This window comes from Macrobrachium rosenbergii, chromosome 21, assembly GCF_040412425.1.
Source record: "Macrobrachium rosenbergii isolate ZJJX-2024 chromosome 21, ASM4041242v1, whole genome shotgun sequence".
NCBI classification, from domain to species: Eukaryota; Metazoa; Arthropoda; class Malacostraca; order Decapoda; family Palaemonidae; genus Macrobrachium; species Macrobrachium rosenbergii.
Window position 1 is genome coordinate 47,977,259 of NC_089761.1, and position 11,274 is coordinate 47,988,532.

The window sequence follows — 11,274 nt, forward strand, 5'->3', positions numbered from 1 at the left end:
AATGCCTTCCTTTGATCTTCTGCAGTCGACATAGTTGGTTTTCTGTTAATTAAGTGTGATTGAAGCATGAGGGGTTGGTTATTCGCGGTGCTTCGAAAAGTGTTGGAAATTACTAAGGTCAGCGTGGTTTTTTTTTTTTTTTTTATATACTTGGCTCTGCTTGGCAGCTATGGCTCTGCTTGGCAGTAATCAGCGTATTTTGAGGTAGATGAGTTTCAAGTTTATGGGTAGTTCTGATCATAGGGAACGAGTCCTAGAGCTGTTTGCTTTGGTTTTACGTAAGATGCAAGTCGCATTTTGAGCTTAAATACTGGTTTCTTGCCAAAATGTACGGCATTCTACAGTGCTTTAGTAGTCCGTATTCAGGACTGAGCTTGTCTGCAGCCATTTTAGAAAAAGTAAATTTTCTAAATATAACTAAGCAATAAAGTATGGCTTGATTTGTTAGGCGCTGGTTCAGGTCAGAGGCTTTAACTTTATTAGTTTGGGTCGCTTTACTTGGGATTAATTTGTAACATTTTGTGGAGTAAGTTAATTTTGTCAAGGTATGCTGGCTTCAAGCCCTTGTTCACAAGCTTTTTCAGGTGTGGTAGGGATTGAGACACTGTGGACTCCCACTCTCTCAAGCAACGCAGATCAATTAAAGAGGCAATTTTTTATTCCAAACTTGTGCATATCGTATATTAGCCAAATCTTAATTTCTGAGAGTAATAGGGATAACGCAATTAGAAAGTTTTCACGATAGTTTGCAAAAAAGTATCTACGATGATATTTATTAGAGTAGGTGTCTTGTATTTCCATGCACAAAGATAATCAACGTATGGGAACATTTGGATGCAAAATGGATAGTTATTTGCCATTCAAGCTTAGCTTGAGAGTTGGTGTTTCAATTGATGGTGCTTCGTGTGCGTGTGTGTTTTTTTTTATTACAGATTAAGCGTTCATGGTCAAGGCTGATACGGTAATTTTTATTACAAATTAGCTAGCCATTTTTGCATGAAAAACCATTTTGATTTTTCATGCAGAAATGGGCTGATAAGGTAGTAAAGAACTAAATACCAACCTAACGTAAACTAGGGGTGTTTACTTTAGTTATGGAGGGGGTGGGCTGTTTGTCTTAAAGTCCTTATTTTTCTCTGCTATTAGGCATTTGCGAAGGTTATGTATTGAGAAGAAATTTTTGTTTTGATGTGATTTACCCAAGAAAATATAAATTATAAAGCGGAGGTGGCTGAGTCTAACGAAAAATAACCTGATACTACCATGTGACTTTATTTTGTGCCTGTTTGTAAACCCTGGGTTATTGATGTACTTGGTCAGTGGAAATGAGTAAATTAACCTTTTTTGCTCTTAAATAGGTTTGAGACTGGGTTACCATTGGTTTAAAAGCTGTATGAACCACTGTTCACATTAGGGCCCTTATGGATTTACTCCAATCTGGGTAAACTGCTCTGTTTTGAGTGTTTTGAATCCGGATATCTCAAACGTCAGCGGTCTTGGTCGTGCTGGCTTTTTCCGGTCCAACTTCCCCGCAGGCGTTCTCTGACTCGCAAATTCATCGGTCCTATACACAATGCAGACGCACTTAAATCATACTACGCATTCCGCATGGTTGACTTAATTATAAAGCTTAGAAAATAGTCAAATTTTTCATCAAGACTATATTTTTTCTTAAGTAGCTTATTGTTTGAGGCTGCAAATTTGTACACTCAAAGGCCAATTTTCGAAGTGTATCTTGGCCCGAACAACTAAACCTGCTGTACCTAATACTGACGCCATTTATTTCCAGTATAATGCACATAAAATTTCAAGTATTTTGGCAATGGATTCTTTTAAATTGTCACTACAAATTTTGTTATTTTACTATAGTTCCAACTCATTCTATAATAATTATAGTATAATAGATGCATTTTGCATAAAAATAATTAAACTTTGTCTCACTTTTTGGGGAAATTCACCATATCCGAGATATGAATGTTTATATAATACCTATCCTCGAAAAATTTCTAAGTGTTTTGTTTACTTTAACACGGACACAGTTTGTGCTCTGATGCGAGTTTGTTTTTGTTTAGAGCTACATTGTGGTTCTGATGCGAATTTTTTTCCCCTTAAAATTGCTTTGTGGGTAGTTACGTGTTAGTCTAGGAGTCACGTGACCTGGTGAAAATCTTACAGGTGTCAAACATTTTCGCTTGTCATTTGGGCCAAGTCTGTCACAGAGTGGGTTATGTCCAGTCTGTGTTCGTTTTGTAACTTTGATGATTTTTGCTTAATTCACGATTCCTTTGAAAATGAAACACGATACATTGATTTTTTAAGACATGGAGTGTTACCTGCCGCAGTACAGTTCAGTTTTACACCAATTTTTACTTGAAGCTGCTAAATTATATCCACCTTTGTGACACACTGCCACCATCACCACCTAGGGAATCATTTTCTGATGACAACGACGACGATGACACTAGATGAGCCACAACCATCTTGTTCTGGATATAACCCATCAAAACGTTTGTGTCCATCCAATTAAGGTAAATTTATAATTTTTAAAAATATTGTAACAAGATTTACCTCCTGTAACCCCTGTGGCTAGCGCGCGCAGTGCAACATTACCTCTTGCCGGCATATACGAAGCGTGCCAAGAATCTTTATAAATGCGGATAAGGCGCAAAGCTCCGTTCCACCACCAGCTTGCTGTTAAGGGATGTTAGGCTACATTACACTAGCCTACGTTGCCTGACTATGGTTTGCTAGGTATGCTATGATTTACCTCATTTTATTCATTAATTTGAATGCTGTTTTGTGTCGATGGCGATTTACCCGACCCAAAACCCCACCTTCCCAAAGGGCCCCCAACCTTGTTGGATGTGGTAGGGGTGTATAGGCTAGTAAATCAAAAACTAATTTCCCTGATGTATTACTGTCATAACCATTCAGAACACATTAAAACACACAAAATACATAATTACTTTTGAAAAGTGGAGTTGGAACTGTTATAAAAATTTACCCAAATTTTACTGCAGTTTTTGGTAGGGGGTCAGTGCAACTGAATGAAGGGTTAATCTTGATAATCTTCTCTTCCTAATATAGTTTCAGAGTTCCACTTTTGATTTAGTTTTAACTGTCAATATTTCTGGTAGGTGGTAACCCTTCCAATACTGATTTGAGTAGCTTGAGGCAAATCACATTGCAGCACTGAGTCACGCATGTAGTTAGCATTCAGAACTGGTTTACTATTTTTCAGTTGATCAACACAAGTATGCCTGAATTTATTTTTCTCTCCGCTTTTAGATTTTCATTTTACTGCTTCAATGTTGTCTTGATATTGGTAAGAGCATGATTTACTTAAAATTTATCCTCGATGTCGTTTATGCATAAATAAAATTGGTTGTCATCTTAGTTTTAACTTTGAAAAAATAAATTAATGCTGAGTTTTTCAAGTATCAACAGTCTACAAACTTTTTCCTTCTGTCTTAAGCATTGAATGTCACAAGTTTGAGTGCTTGGCTTGACAGCCTCAATTTAGTGAAATAAGAACTAACATTCAGATAAAATCTAAAGGATTGGTCCTTGCCCTTCCCCTCAAATAATTTGCTAGTATGTGGAAGAAAATTTACCATTACTGGTAATACACCCCTCAGTTAATCCTTGGTTCAGAAATGGCATTTAAACTCTCTACTACAGGATTCAAAGGTGGGCCATGCTGTTAGCTTATCTTTAAAATGGAATATCAAACTTTGTCAAAAGTCATGATAAGAGTGCTGTTACCAAAGGATCTACAAGATAAACCAACTGAACACAAAGCGCTACTTAAGAAACAGCAAATTGCCAGTGACAGCAAAAATGCCATTAGGAGACTCAGCACCCATAAATAGTGATGAAATTTTCAATGAATGGTTGGCCTACTGCAGAAGATTTAGCCATGACCTATGCTTCATTTCAGAAGCCTAATTGAGTAAATTCAGGAGAGGGTAGCCAATTGAGTTCCTGTACTACTATAACGCAGTTCAAAGCCAAATCACAGAGGGCAATGATGTTCATTCAGGGATAATGAGAATGAAACCATTGCCCTTTCAACATGTTTTAGTCATGTGTCAGAATATGATGGAAGTTCCCTATGACCTTGATTAAGCATCCTTTCAAAAGGCCGCAGTTAACTTCAGCATTTATATAAATGTTCTTATGTTTGGGTGTTCGAGGCTAGCCCAGGTATTTTAGTCAACACAGCCTGTAACAAACCTATTTTTATTTAGAGCAAATGTGCAAGATATTTTTTAAAGGTAAGCCTCTTTTTCGGGGGTATGGTCGATAAAAAAGGTTACAACAATTCTAGTAACTCGTTCATTTAAGACTGTCCCAGTATCTAATGGACAGGGAATCTGAATTTTAGTGGGCAGTGAGAGACACTTCTTCTCAGGCTGTAATATAAGTCATAAGGACGATGGACGATCTTAAATGAGAGGGGAAGGAAGCGGTGTCTGGTCAGAGGACTAGTGTTGACGAATGGGTCAAGGTGACTCGTTGCTGGATCTTGATGACGTAAACAAAACTGCGGACCTAGTAGCAAGCCTTTAGTGATATGCTTTGCTCCTAGTTGTATATTTTTTTTTTTTTTTGCCCCACTTGCATTTCTTTTTTAACAATGTTGGTGACAGGAAGGCAGCTTGTATGTTTGTTCTTCCATCCAGTCCTTTTAGTGTAGAGGAGAATTGGTATTTATTTAGTGTCTGGATGTTTCAGTTTATTCACCTGAATTAGGAGGGGTGGGGATGTGGTGTAGTACTGAGTAAGCAACATCAGCATTTGGAATTAAAGCTGTAGACTGGTTTTGAAGTCTTGTGAACTTAATTGGTTCAAAGGGAAATTTGAACACATGCAGAACTGCTTTTATTGTAGATATTTCATACAAATTGCCAAACGTAATAATTTAGTTATGAGTAACGTCAAAATACAGGAAATTAATTGCCGTGTGGTCATAGCAAGGTTCATTAGGTAATCTCAACCTCAGTAATTAGCTAACGTGTGGGAGACTTACTGTACAGGAAAGCTTTAGCCTTGGAGCACCTTGATGTTTTGAGCTTTGCCAAAATTTTAACTCACTTGAAGACTAAGTTTTTTAATCCTGCTTTTTACAAACCATTTCCAGATTTTACTTGATGTAAGCTTCAACATAAGTTTGTGCAGGAGGACTTAAGAATGGAATACTACTGTAGTTCAACAAAAACCTTGTTTGGTAGTTTGCATATCAAAGGGAATTTGCATAGACAGGTTAAGACTTTGCAAGTGAAACAGGTTATAGTAAGGCATATTGACTATTTCCCAAACTGTTCAAATGGAAGTTAAATATTCCGGGTTTAGTGTTTGTGTATGAATATAAACTTCAGGCTGAAAGATTTAACCAAGCTACTGGAGTTTGGATGGAATTTTTAAGTTGATCATTGGAGGTGTGACGTAGGGGTGGAAGAACTTTTGTATAAGAATTTTATTGGAATACTATTACCTTGATGGATCTAATCACATTCAAGGCACTTTGCAGCCATTTTTTTTTTTTTTTTGTCAAAGGGCTTAATGTAAATTTTATTCTTAAAATAGTCAACTGCGATTAATCAGTATGGCTGCCATTAAATCCAGCTTGGAACTTGGAACGTCAGCAAGAGAATTGCTGTCTGTTTAATTTTGGTAAAATTTTTGCTGTTGGTGGTCTTGTTATTCATAGGCTTTGATGGGTTGAATATTCTAACTGTAATTTCTAATTTCAGGAAAAAAAAATGAACTACTGCAGTAAGACTTAAGATTCTGCCAATAGAAATCAATCCTTTTAATGATGGCAATGTGAAGTCTAATGGAGTCTGGCACTGACATAAGAAATTGTAGTATTGTTTGTGCAATACAGCCGAAATAATGGTTTCTCCCTTGTTAACCAACTTACCTAGAGATATTTGTCTGGGAGGTGCACTAGTCCAGTGAAGCTGAATTATCCTCATGTTAAGGTATAGTCAAAATGTGAACTTGTTGAAAGTAGTAGCTGAATGCTTAAATCTTAAAATTTCTGTTTATCATTCATTAGGTCTGTTTTATATTGTATATATTTTGGAGTAATCTGGCAGTAACTGTTGCAGGTTTATATGCTAGGGGGATAAATTCATGAAACCTAAGTTCTGTGGAGTCATACACTGTCAGGTATACCTTGAAAGAGGTTTTGTGAATATTTTTTTTTTTTGTTAATGTAACCTGTAAATGACCATATGCATTGCTTAAGGGGAGGGATAGTGTATCTAAAATAGCTAGTTGAATTATGGGAGATAAATATCAAGAACTTTTTATACTTTAATCTTTGTTCCTCGCATTAATCTGATTAGGTTTGTCACCCTGTTTTTATACCTTGTGGCATTAGTGACAAATCTAGTTGCCTGTATAAACTAAAACTTATTCCCTTGGCCTGGTCAATCTAAATTAGTAGTAGACTAGTTGCTACAGATGCCAAGTAAACTATAATTTGCGAGGAAAACACACTGGTTTTACAGTAGCTGAAAAATTAGTTCCGTAGTAAACCTAAAGATTAACTGTAGGATAAAAATTTAATTTGTTTGCAACTGTGGTTCGGCTGCTGTTTAGTTCTGTTTGGTAAAATTCAAGAATTACAATCAGAACTGATTATAGAATAGCTAAATTTAAGCCTTGCAATTCTAGATTCATCTAGGTAGTTTGTTGCCGAAAATTGCCTAAGTGTAGTATCAGTCATTAATATAAGAAGTGGTAGCATCAATGTTAAAATACAAACTCGTGAAAGTACAGTAGTTTTCAATGTTATGAACTTTCTGAACTTTATTTTCACAAAGCAAAATATCCTAAGGATTGTACAAAAGTATTTGCATTTTATGTATGCTTTATTTCATGGTTATTTTAACTTTGAATAGTATACTAAGTAGGTCTTGGTACTAAATTCCAGGTTGGTTAAAGTTAGTGGGTTTAATTACTGAAGTTCTTATTAGATAGGTTTACTTTCCTCACTGAAAAGAAGTCTACCATTGTAGTATTTAATTAATTTAGTGTTGGTGTAGTTGAAAAGATCTAACCAAACCATAGTTATATGGAATCCTTGTGCAATTGATGCAAGACTTGGTAAGATTTGGTCTGACCGTGCAGTGTATCTTTAGACTCTCGGATGTATTTTTTTTTTCTTTTTTTGACAGGAAATTTCCTCATGAAATTTAGCTGAGTTACAAGTTGATGATTACTAATCATATGACACAGTTTAGATCTCATTTTGGCATATTTATACAGTTTTCTTTAGTATACCAGAAATCTCATGGTAAATAAAACGTTGATTTAATCTGTACCACTAGTTATGATGCTCCAGAAATTGAGCCTTTATCTTCTGTGGTTTTATCTTTGTTAAAGCCTCCATAGTTAACACCATTTCAAAAACTGTTCCACTGAAAATAATTTTTCTAGAGAGCTGTATGTGTGTAATGGATTTAAAGGATAAGATAGTGAGTAAAAACTAAATGTGGTGGTTAGTAGAGTAATTGGACTATAGTTATTGAGATACATACTAAACCGAATATCCCAGAACTTTAACTTGCATGTTTTTGGCAAGTACTCACGATTTCGGCCCAAAGAACAATTTTTCCCTTAGAGAATTTTTTTTCCTAGCGAACAATTTTCCCTACGGGTCCAGTAAAGGTTTTCAAAACATATCCTACTCTGCGCTGTAAGAAAACTTTCTCCAGGGCTCTAAGCACTTAACAGAAAATACAAAATTGAAGGTTTTTTGGTTTATTCGTTGTATATATTGCACCCATCCTAACTGCTAATATTTGACAGTTGCAGTGAAGTTACTCGACAGCTGACCAATGCATCAAGTTAATATCCAAGTGTGACATTAGGTTTTCAGTTTCAAAGTTGATATTGAAAGTAAAGTAACCAAAACTGTTACTGATGCCCAGTTTTCAGGTTTTTCATTAAACTCAAAATGTTCAAGGTTGTTTCAACACTGGAGTAAGATAATACTTGATCTTTTGCTAAGGCAGTTTGTATTGGTTCAGTATTTTGCCAGGAGCAGGTCTTGACAGGGGCAGGCCTTAAGGAAATCTGTAATTATTTAGCCTTGTATTTTTATAACTCGAATATTCGTTGCCAATAGACAAGAAAATGAGAGCAAGTTCAGTTTTCAAGTATAGCATCAGCTGGTGATGTTAAAAATCAAATCAGTGGGAAATGCTTTAGGTTTTATTGAAGTAGGTATTTAAATGATACTTTCAATTTATACTTCTGGTTAAACTATTTTAATAATAATAATCATCATCAATTTATACTAAAGTGTTCACTAAGCCAGTGTAAAGTTACTGTAATTCCACCTGTGATGAATTAGGTATGGACAGTGGACCTCGGTGGGGTGCAACACAGTACAGCATAGGCATTGCCTTAATTTACATCCATTCCTACCTCATCTTTTGTTCAATGTTTTTATTACGTAGTGCAATTGCTGGGTGTTCTGTTTTACTTTTCTTAGATATTTTCATGGTGGCACAGGTTCTTTTTCATTTGCGTTATGCGTCGTTCATTTTGGGTCGATGTAATGCTCTGTCCAACCATTCTCTTCATGCAAGTACTAACTTACCTTTCAAGCTGTAGGTTTTGAAGCTATTTCTGGAATAAAGCTGCAAAATTCCTTTAAAAGGTTCTAGCAAAACTTGACGTACGTAAGGTTCAATCTCGTTTATAATTAGCAAATTATGAAGCTTAAGAGATATGGATGCCAGTTGCAAGTGAACAAATATTTTGCTTTCTGGTTTCACTTCACTGGAGAATCTGACAGTTCAGTTGGAATATTAATTCAGTTACCTTCCCACAACAGAAAAGTTTTAATATATGCGTCTTTGGTTTGTTGTAGGGTGTCGTCTTAGTAAAATATTAATAAACGACATCCGAAACAACTTTTTCACGGAATTGGCAATAATTGGTAGAACCAAATGGCGCAGAATTAGTTAGGATTATAAGTGATTAGAGATTACAGAGCATTAATCGTGATTGCATAATTTAAATGACAGACAATGCTCTTAAACATTAAGCAGATGATGGACTGGTTAGTCCCCTGAAACCATTTATAAATTAGGTTGAGTCCAGGGAAGTGTTGAACCGAATTAGTATTTAAAGGTAAAACAACCTTTTGTCCCCCAGCTGTTTTAGATATATAGATGTGTGAATGCAAAATTGCTTTTAAATGGTTTGAATCTTTCCAAGCTACCCTCTTGTGAAATTAATTGCAGTAGTATGAGACGGGCTGTAGTGAATGTGAATGTCCAGTTTAATGATACTTTAGAGTATAGTTTTTATGCCTTTTCCATGTAATTTTAGAAGATAATTTTATACAGCCTGCACACTCTTATTGTACATTACCTATGGATTTAATCATTGCATGGTGTTTTTAATATACTTCCCTAGTTATCTAGATAGTTACTTCCTGATAATTAGATGTTAGTATGCCTGCCTGGTTTGACTTTCGTAAGTACGTATTAATATACAAGTTTGGTTTTATCAGGCTCTAAAAGTAATTTTATCATCCAATATATTAACGTAAAGTTTTTTACTGCTAGCGTAAACATTAGCAATTTCTGTTTTAACTAACAGAACGTATATTATTTATGCATTGTTTTTGGAGTTTATTAGGTTATCAGGTCATGTAAGATTCAATGACCAAGTAATATTTTTCCAGGTTTGCCTCCATATGAAGTGAAAGGTGATAAGTTTGTGATAATGAAGTGGTAATTGTTGCATGAAAGGCTGCCGAGATGGTCTACGACACCCCAATTGCTTAGCATGAGTACTTGTCCTGCCTGCAAATTTGCTGTTCAAGTCATACGAAGCTATTTTGGGTAATCTTACTTTCGGGTGAATTGGAATGTAGAAATTTGTATGTAGTTGATGGTAAAATGGTCTAATAGTTAAAAATGTTGTCTGTTTATCCTTCCCTAGTGAGGTGGTTTGGTTGAATTTTGGTTAATTTGGGGTACACCCTTCTGGCTATAGTGGTGTGGGGAAAAATGGGGTGACCATAGTTGCTCTTAAACTATCGTTCATGAGGGCTTTTTCTATCGTAAAATTTAGTAACCTTTTTGTCTGAGCCTTGCCTATGTTGTATTTTGGTTTGGAGATAGAATAAGCTTAAGGTATCAAATGTAAACTGGTAAGTAGCTGAACAAATTGCAGATGTTAGCTGTTAGCTGTCACTGTCATTAGCGCGATCAAAATGGTTACTGAACTGGTAATGTAGCAAACACCATTATTAAGCTGAAATGTCAGTTTGGCAAAACTATCAAATAGGTTAAGTATATTAGCATCATTAGTGAAATTAATTTCTCTGCATTAGTGTTAATCTCAATTTTTAAGTAGGTAAGTCTGAAGTGTGGAAAGTACAGTAGTTATTAGATTTTGCCTGAGACGTGTCGTTGCATGGTTCCTTGTAAAATTTATAGGGTAGAAAATTGTCTGGATACTGTTTAAAGATGGTTGAGTGTTTCATTTTTACAAGCTAGTCAGTGAATAGTACCTTGAAGTCAGATTTTCGAAGATTTTCTAGTTTTTCTAACACACTGTTGGCCCTCATGGTAAATTTTCTGGAACTAAGGCTACTTTCAATGTTCATCCTTAAACTGAGCTAACATTAAATTTTTTTTTTTTTTTTTATAAATTAACTTCCCATTTTCTGATTTGATTGCCCAGATCTGTTATAGCCAAGCTGCAAAATTACTGGCAACAAAGAATAGAACAGTACAGTATTAGTCTTGGATGGTGGTAGTCTGTAACGGAATGAAATTATAAACTTGCTTTGGGATTAAAGAAAGCTTGGTTTCATGCTTGAAAGAATTAAGGGGGATATGGTATAGTTTAGACTTTGAGAGTTCTGAAATAAAAATTGTCTCAAACTGGCATGTGACTTGACATTTTTTACATGACCATACGAGTTCCAGAAGCTGAAACATGACTACCCCTATACAGTATCTTAAACATTGATTTAATGGCATAATTTTTTACATAGGCATATGGAATAGTATGTGGGTTTGCATAGAACATTAAGATTTGAATATAGTAAAACTATATAGTACATAGTAGTTATAATTGTACTCTCTTCGTTCTAGCTGTCCTGCTTCTATTTCTTAGTGCAGCTGTGGGGTTTCCTACCAGTTCCCCCTGTGAATCCTCCTCTTTATTCTTTGGATCTGGTTTCCTGTCTTGAGCACTGACTAACAAAGCACCATAGAGCTCGGCTTGAAC

At 35.5% G+C, this 11,274-nt stretch overlaps 1 long non-coding RNA gene across 2 annotated transcripts in view; it reads left to right on the plus strand.

Annotated features, from left to right (window-relative positions):
- Positions 1-11,274, plus strand: part of LOC136850164 (uncharacterized) — a 13,845-nt gene continuing 2,571 nt past the window's right edge. The window contains exons 1-3 of one of the 2 annotated variants that reach the window (XR_010856562.1): positions 1-117; positions 5,757-5,987; positions 9,716-9,875. This is a non-coding gene — a long non-coding RNA (uncharacterized lncRNA). Of the gene's footprint in view, positions 118-2,228; positions 2,529-5,756; positions 5,988-9,715; positions 9,876-11,274 lie in introns of those variants that run through there. The other variant, XR_010856561.1, reaches the window with a different exon arrangement.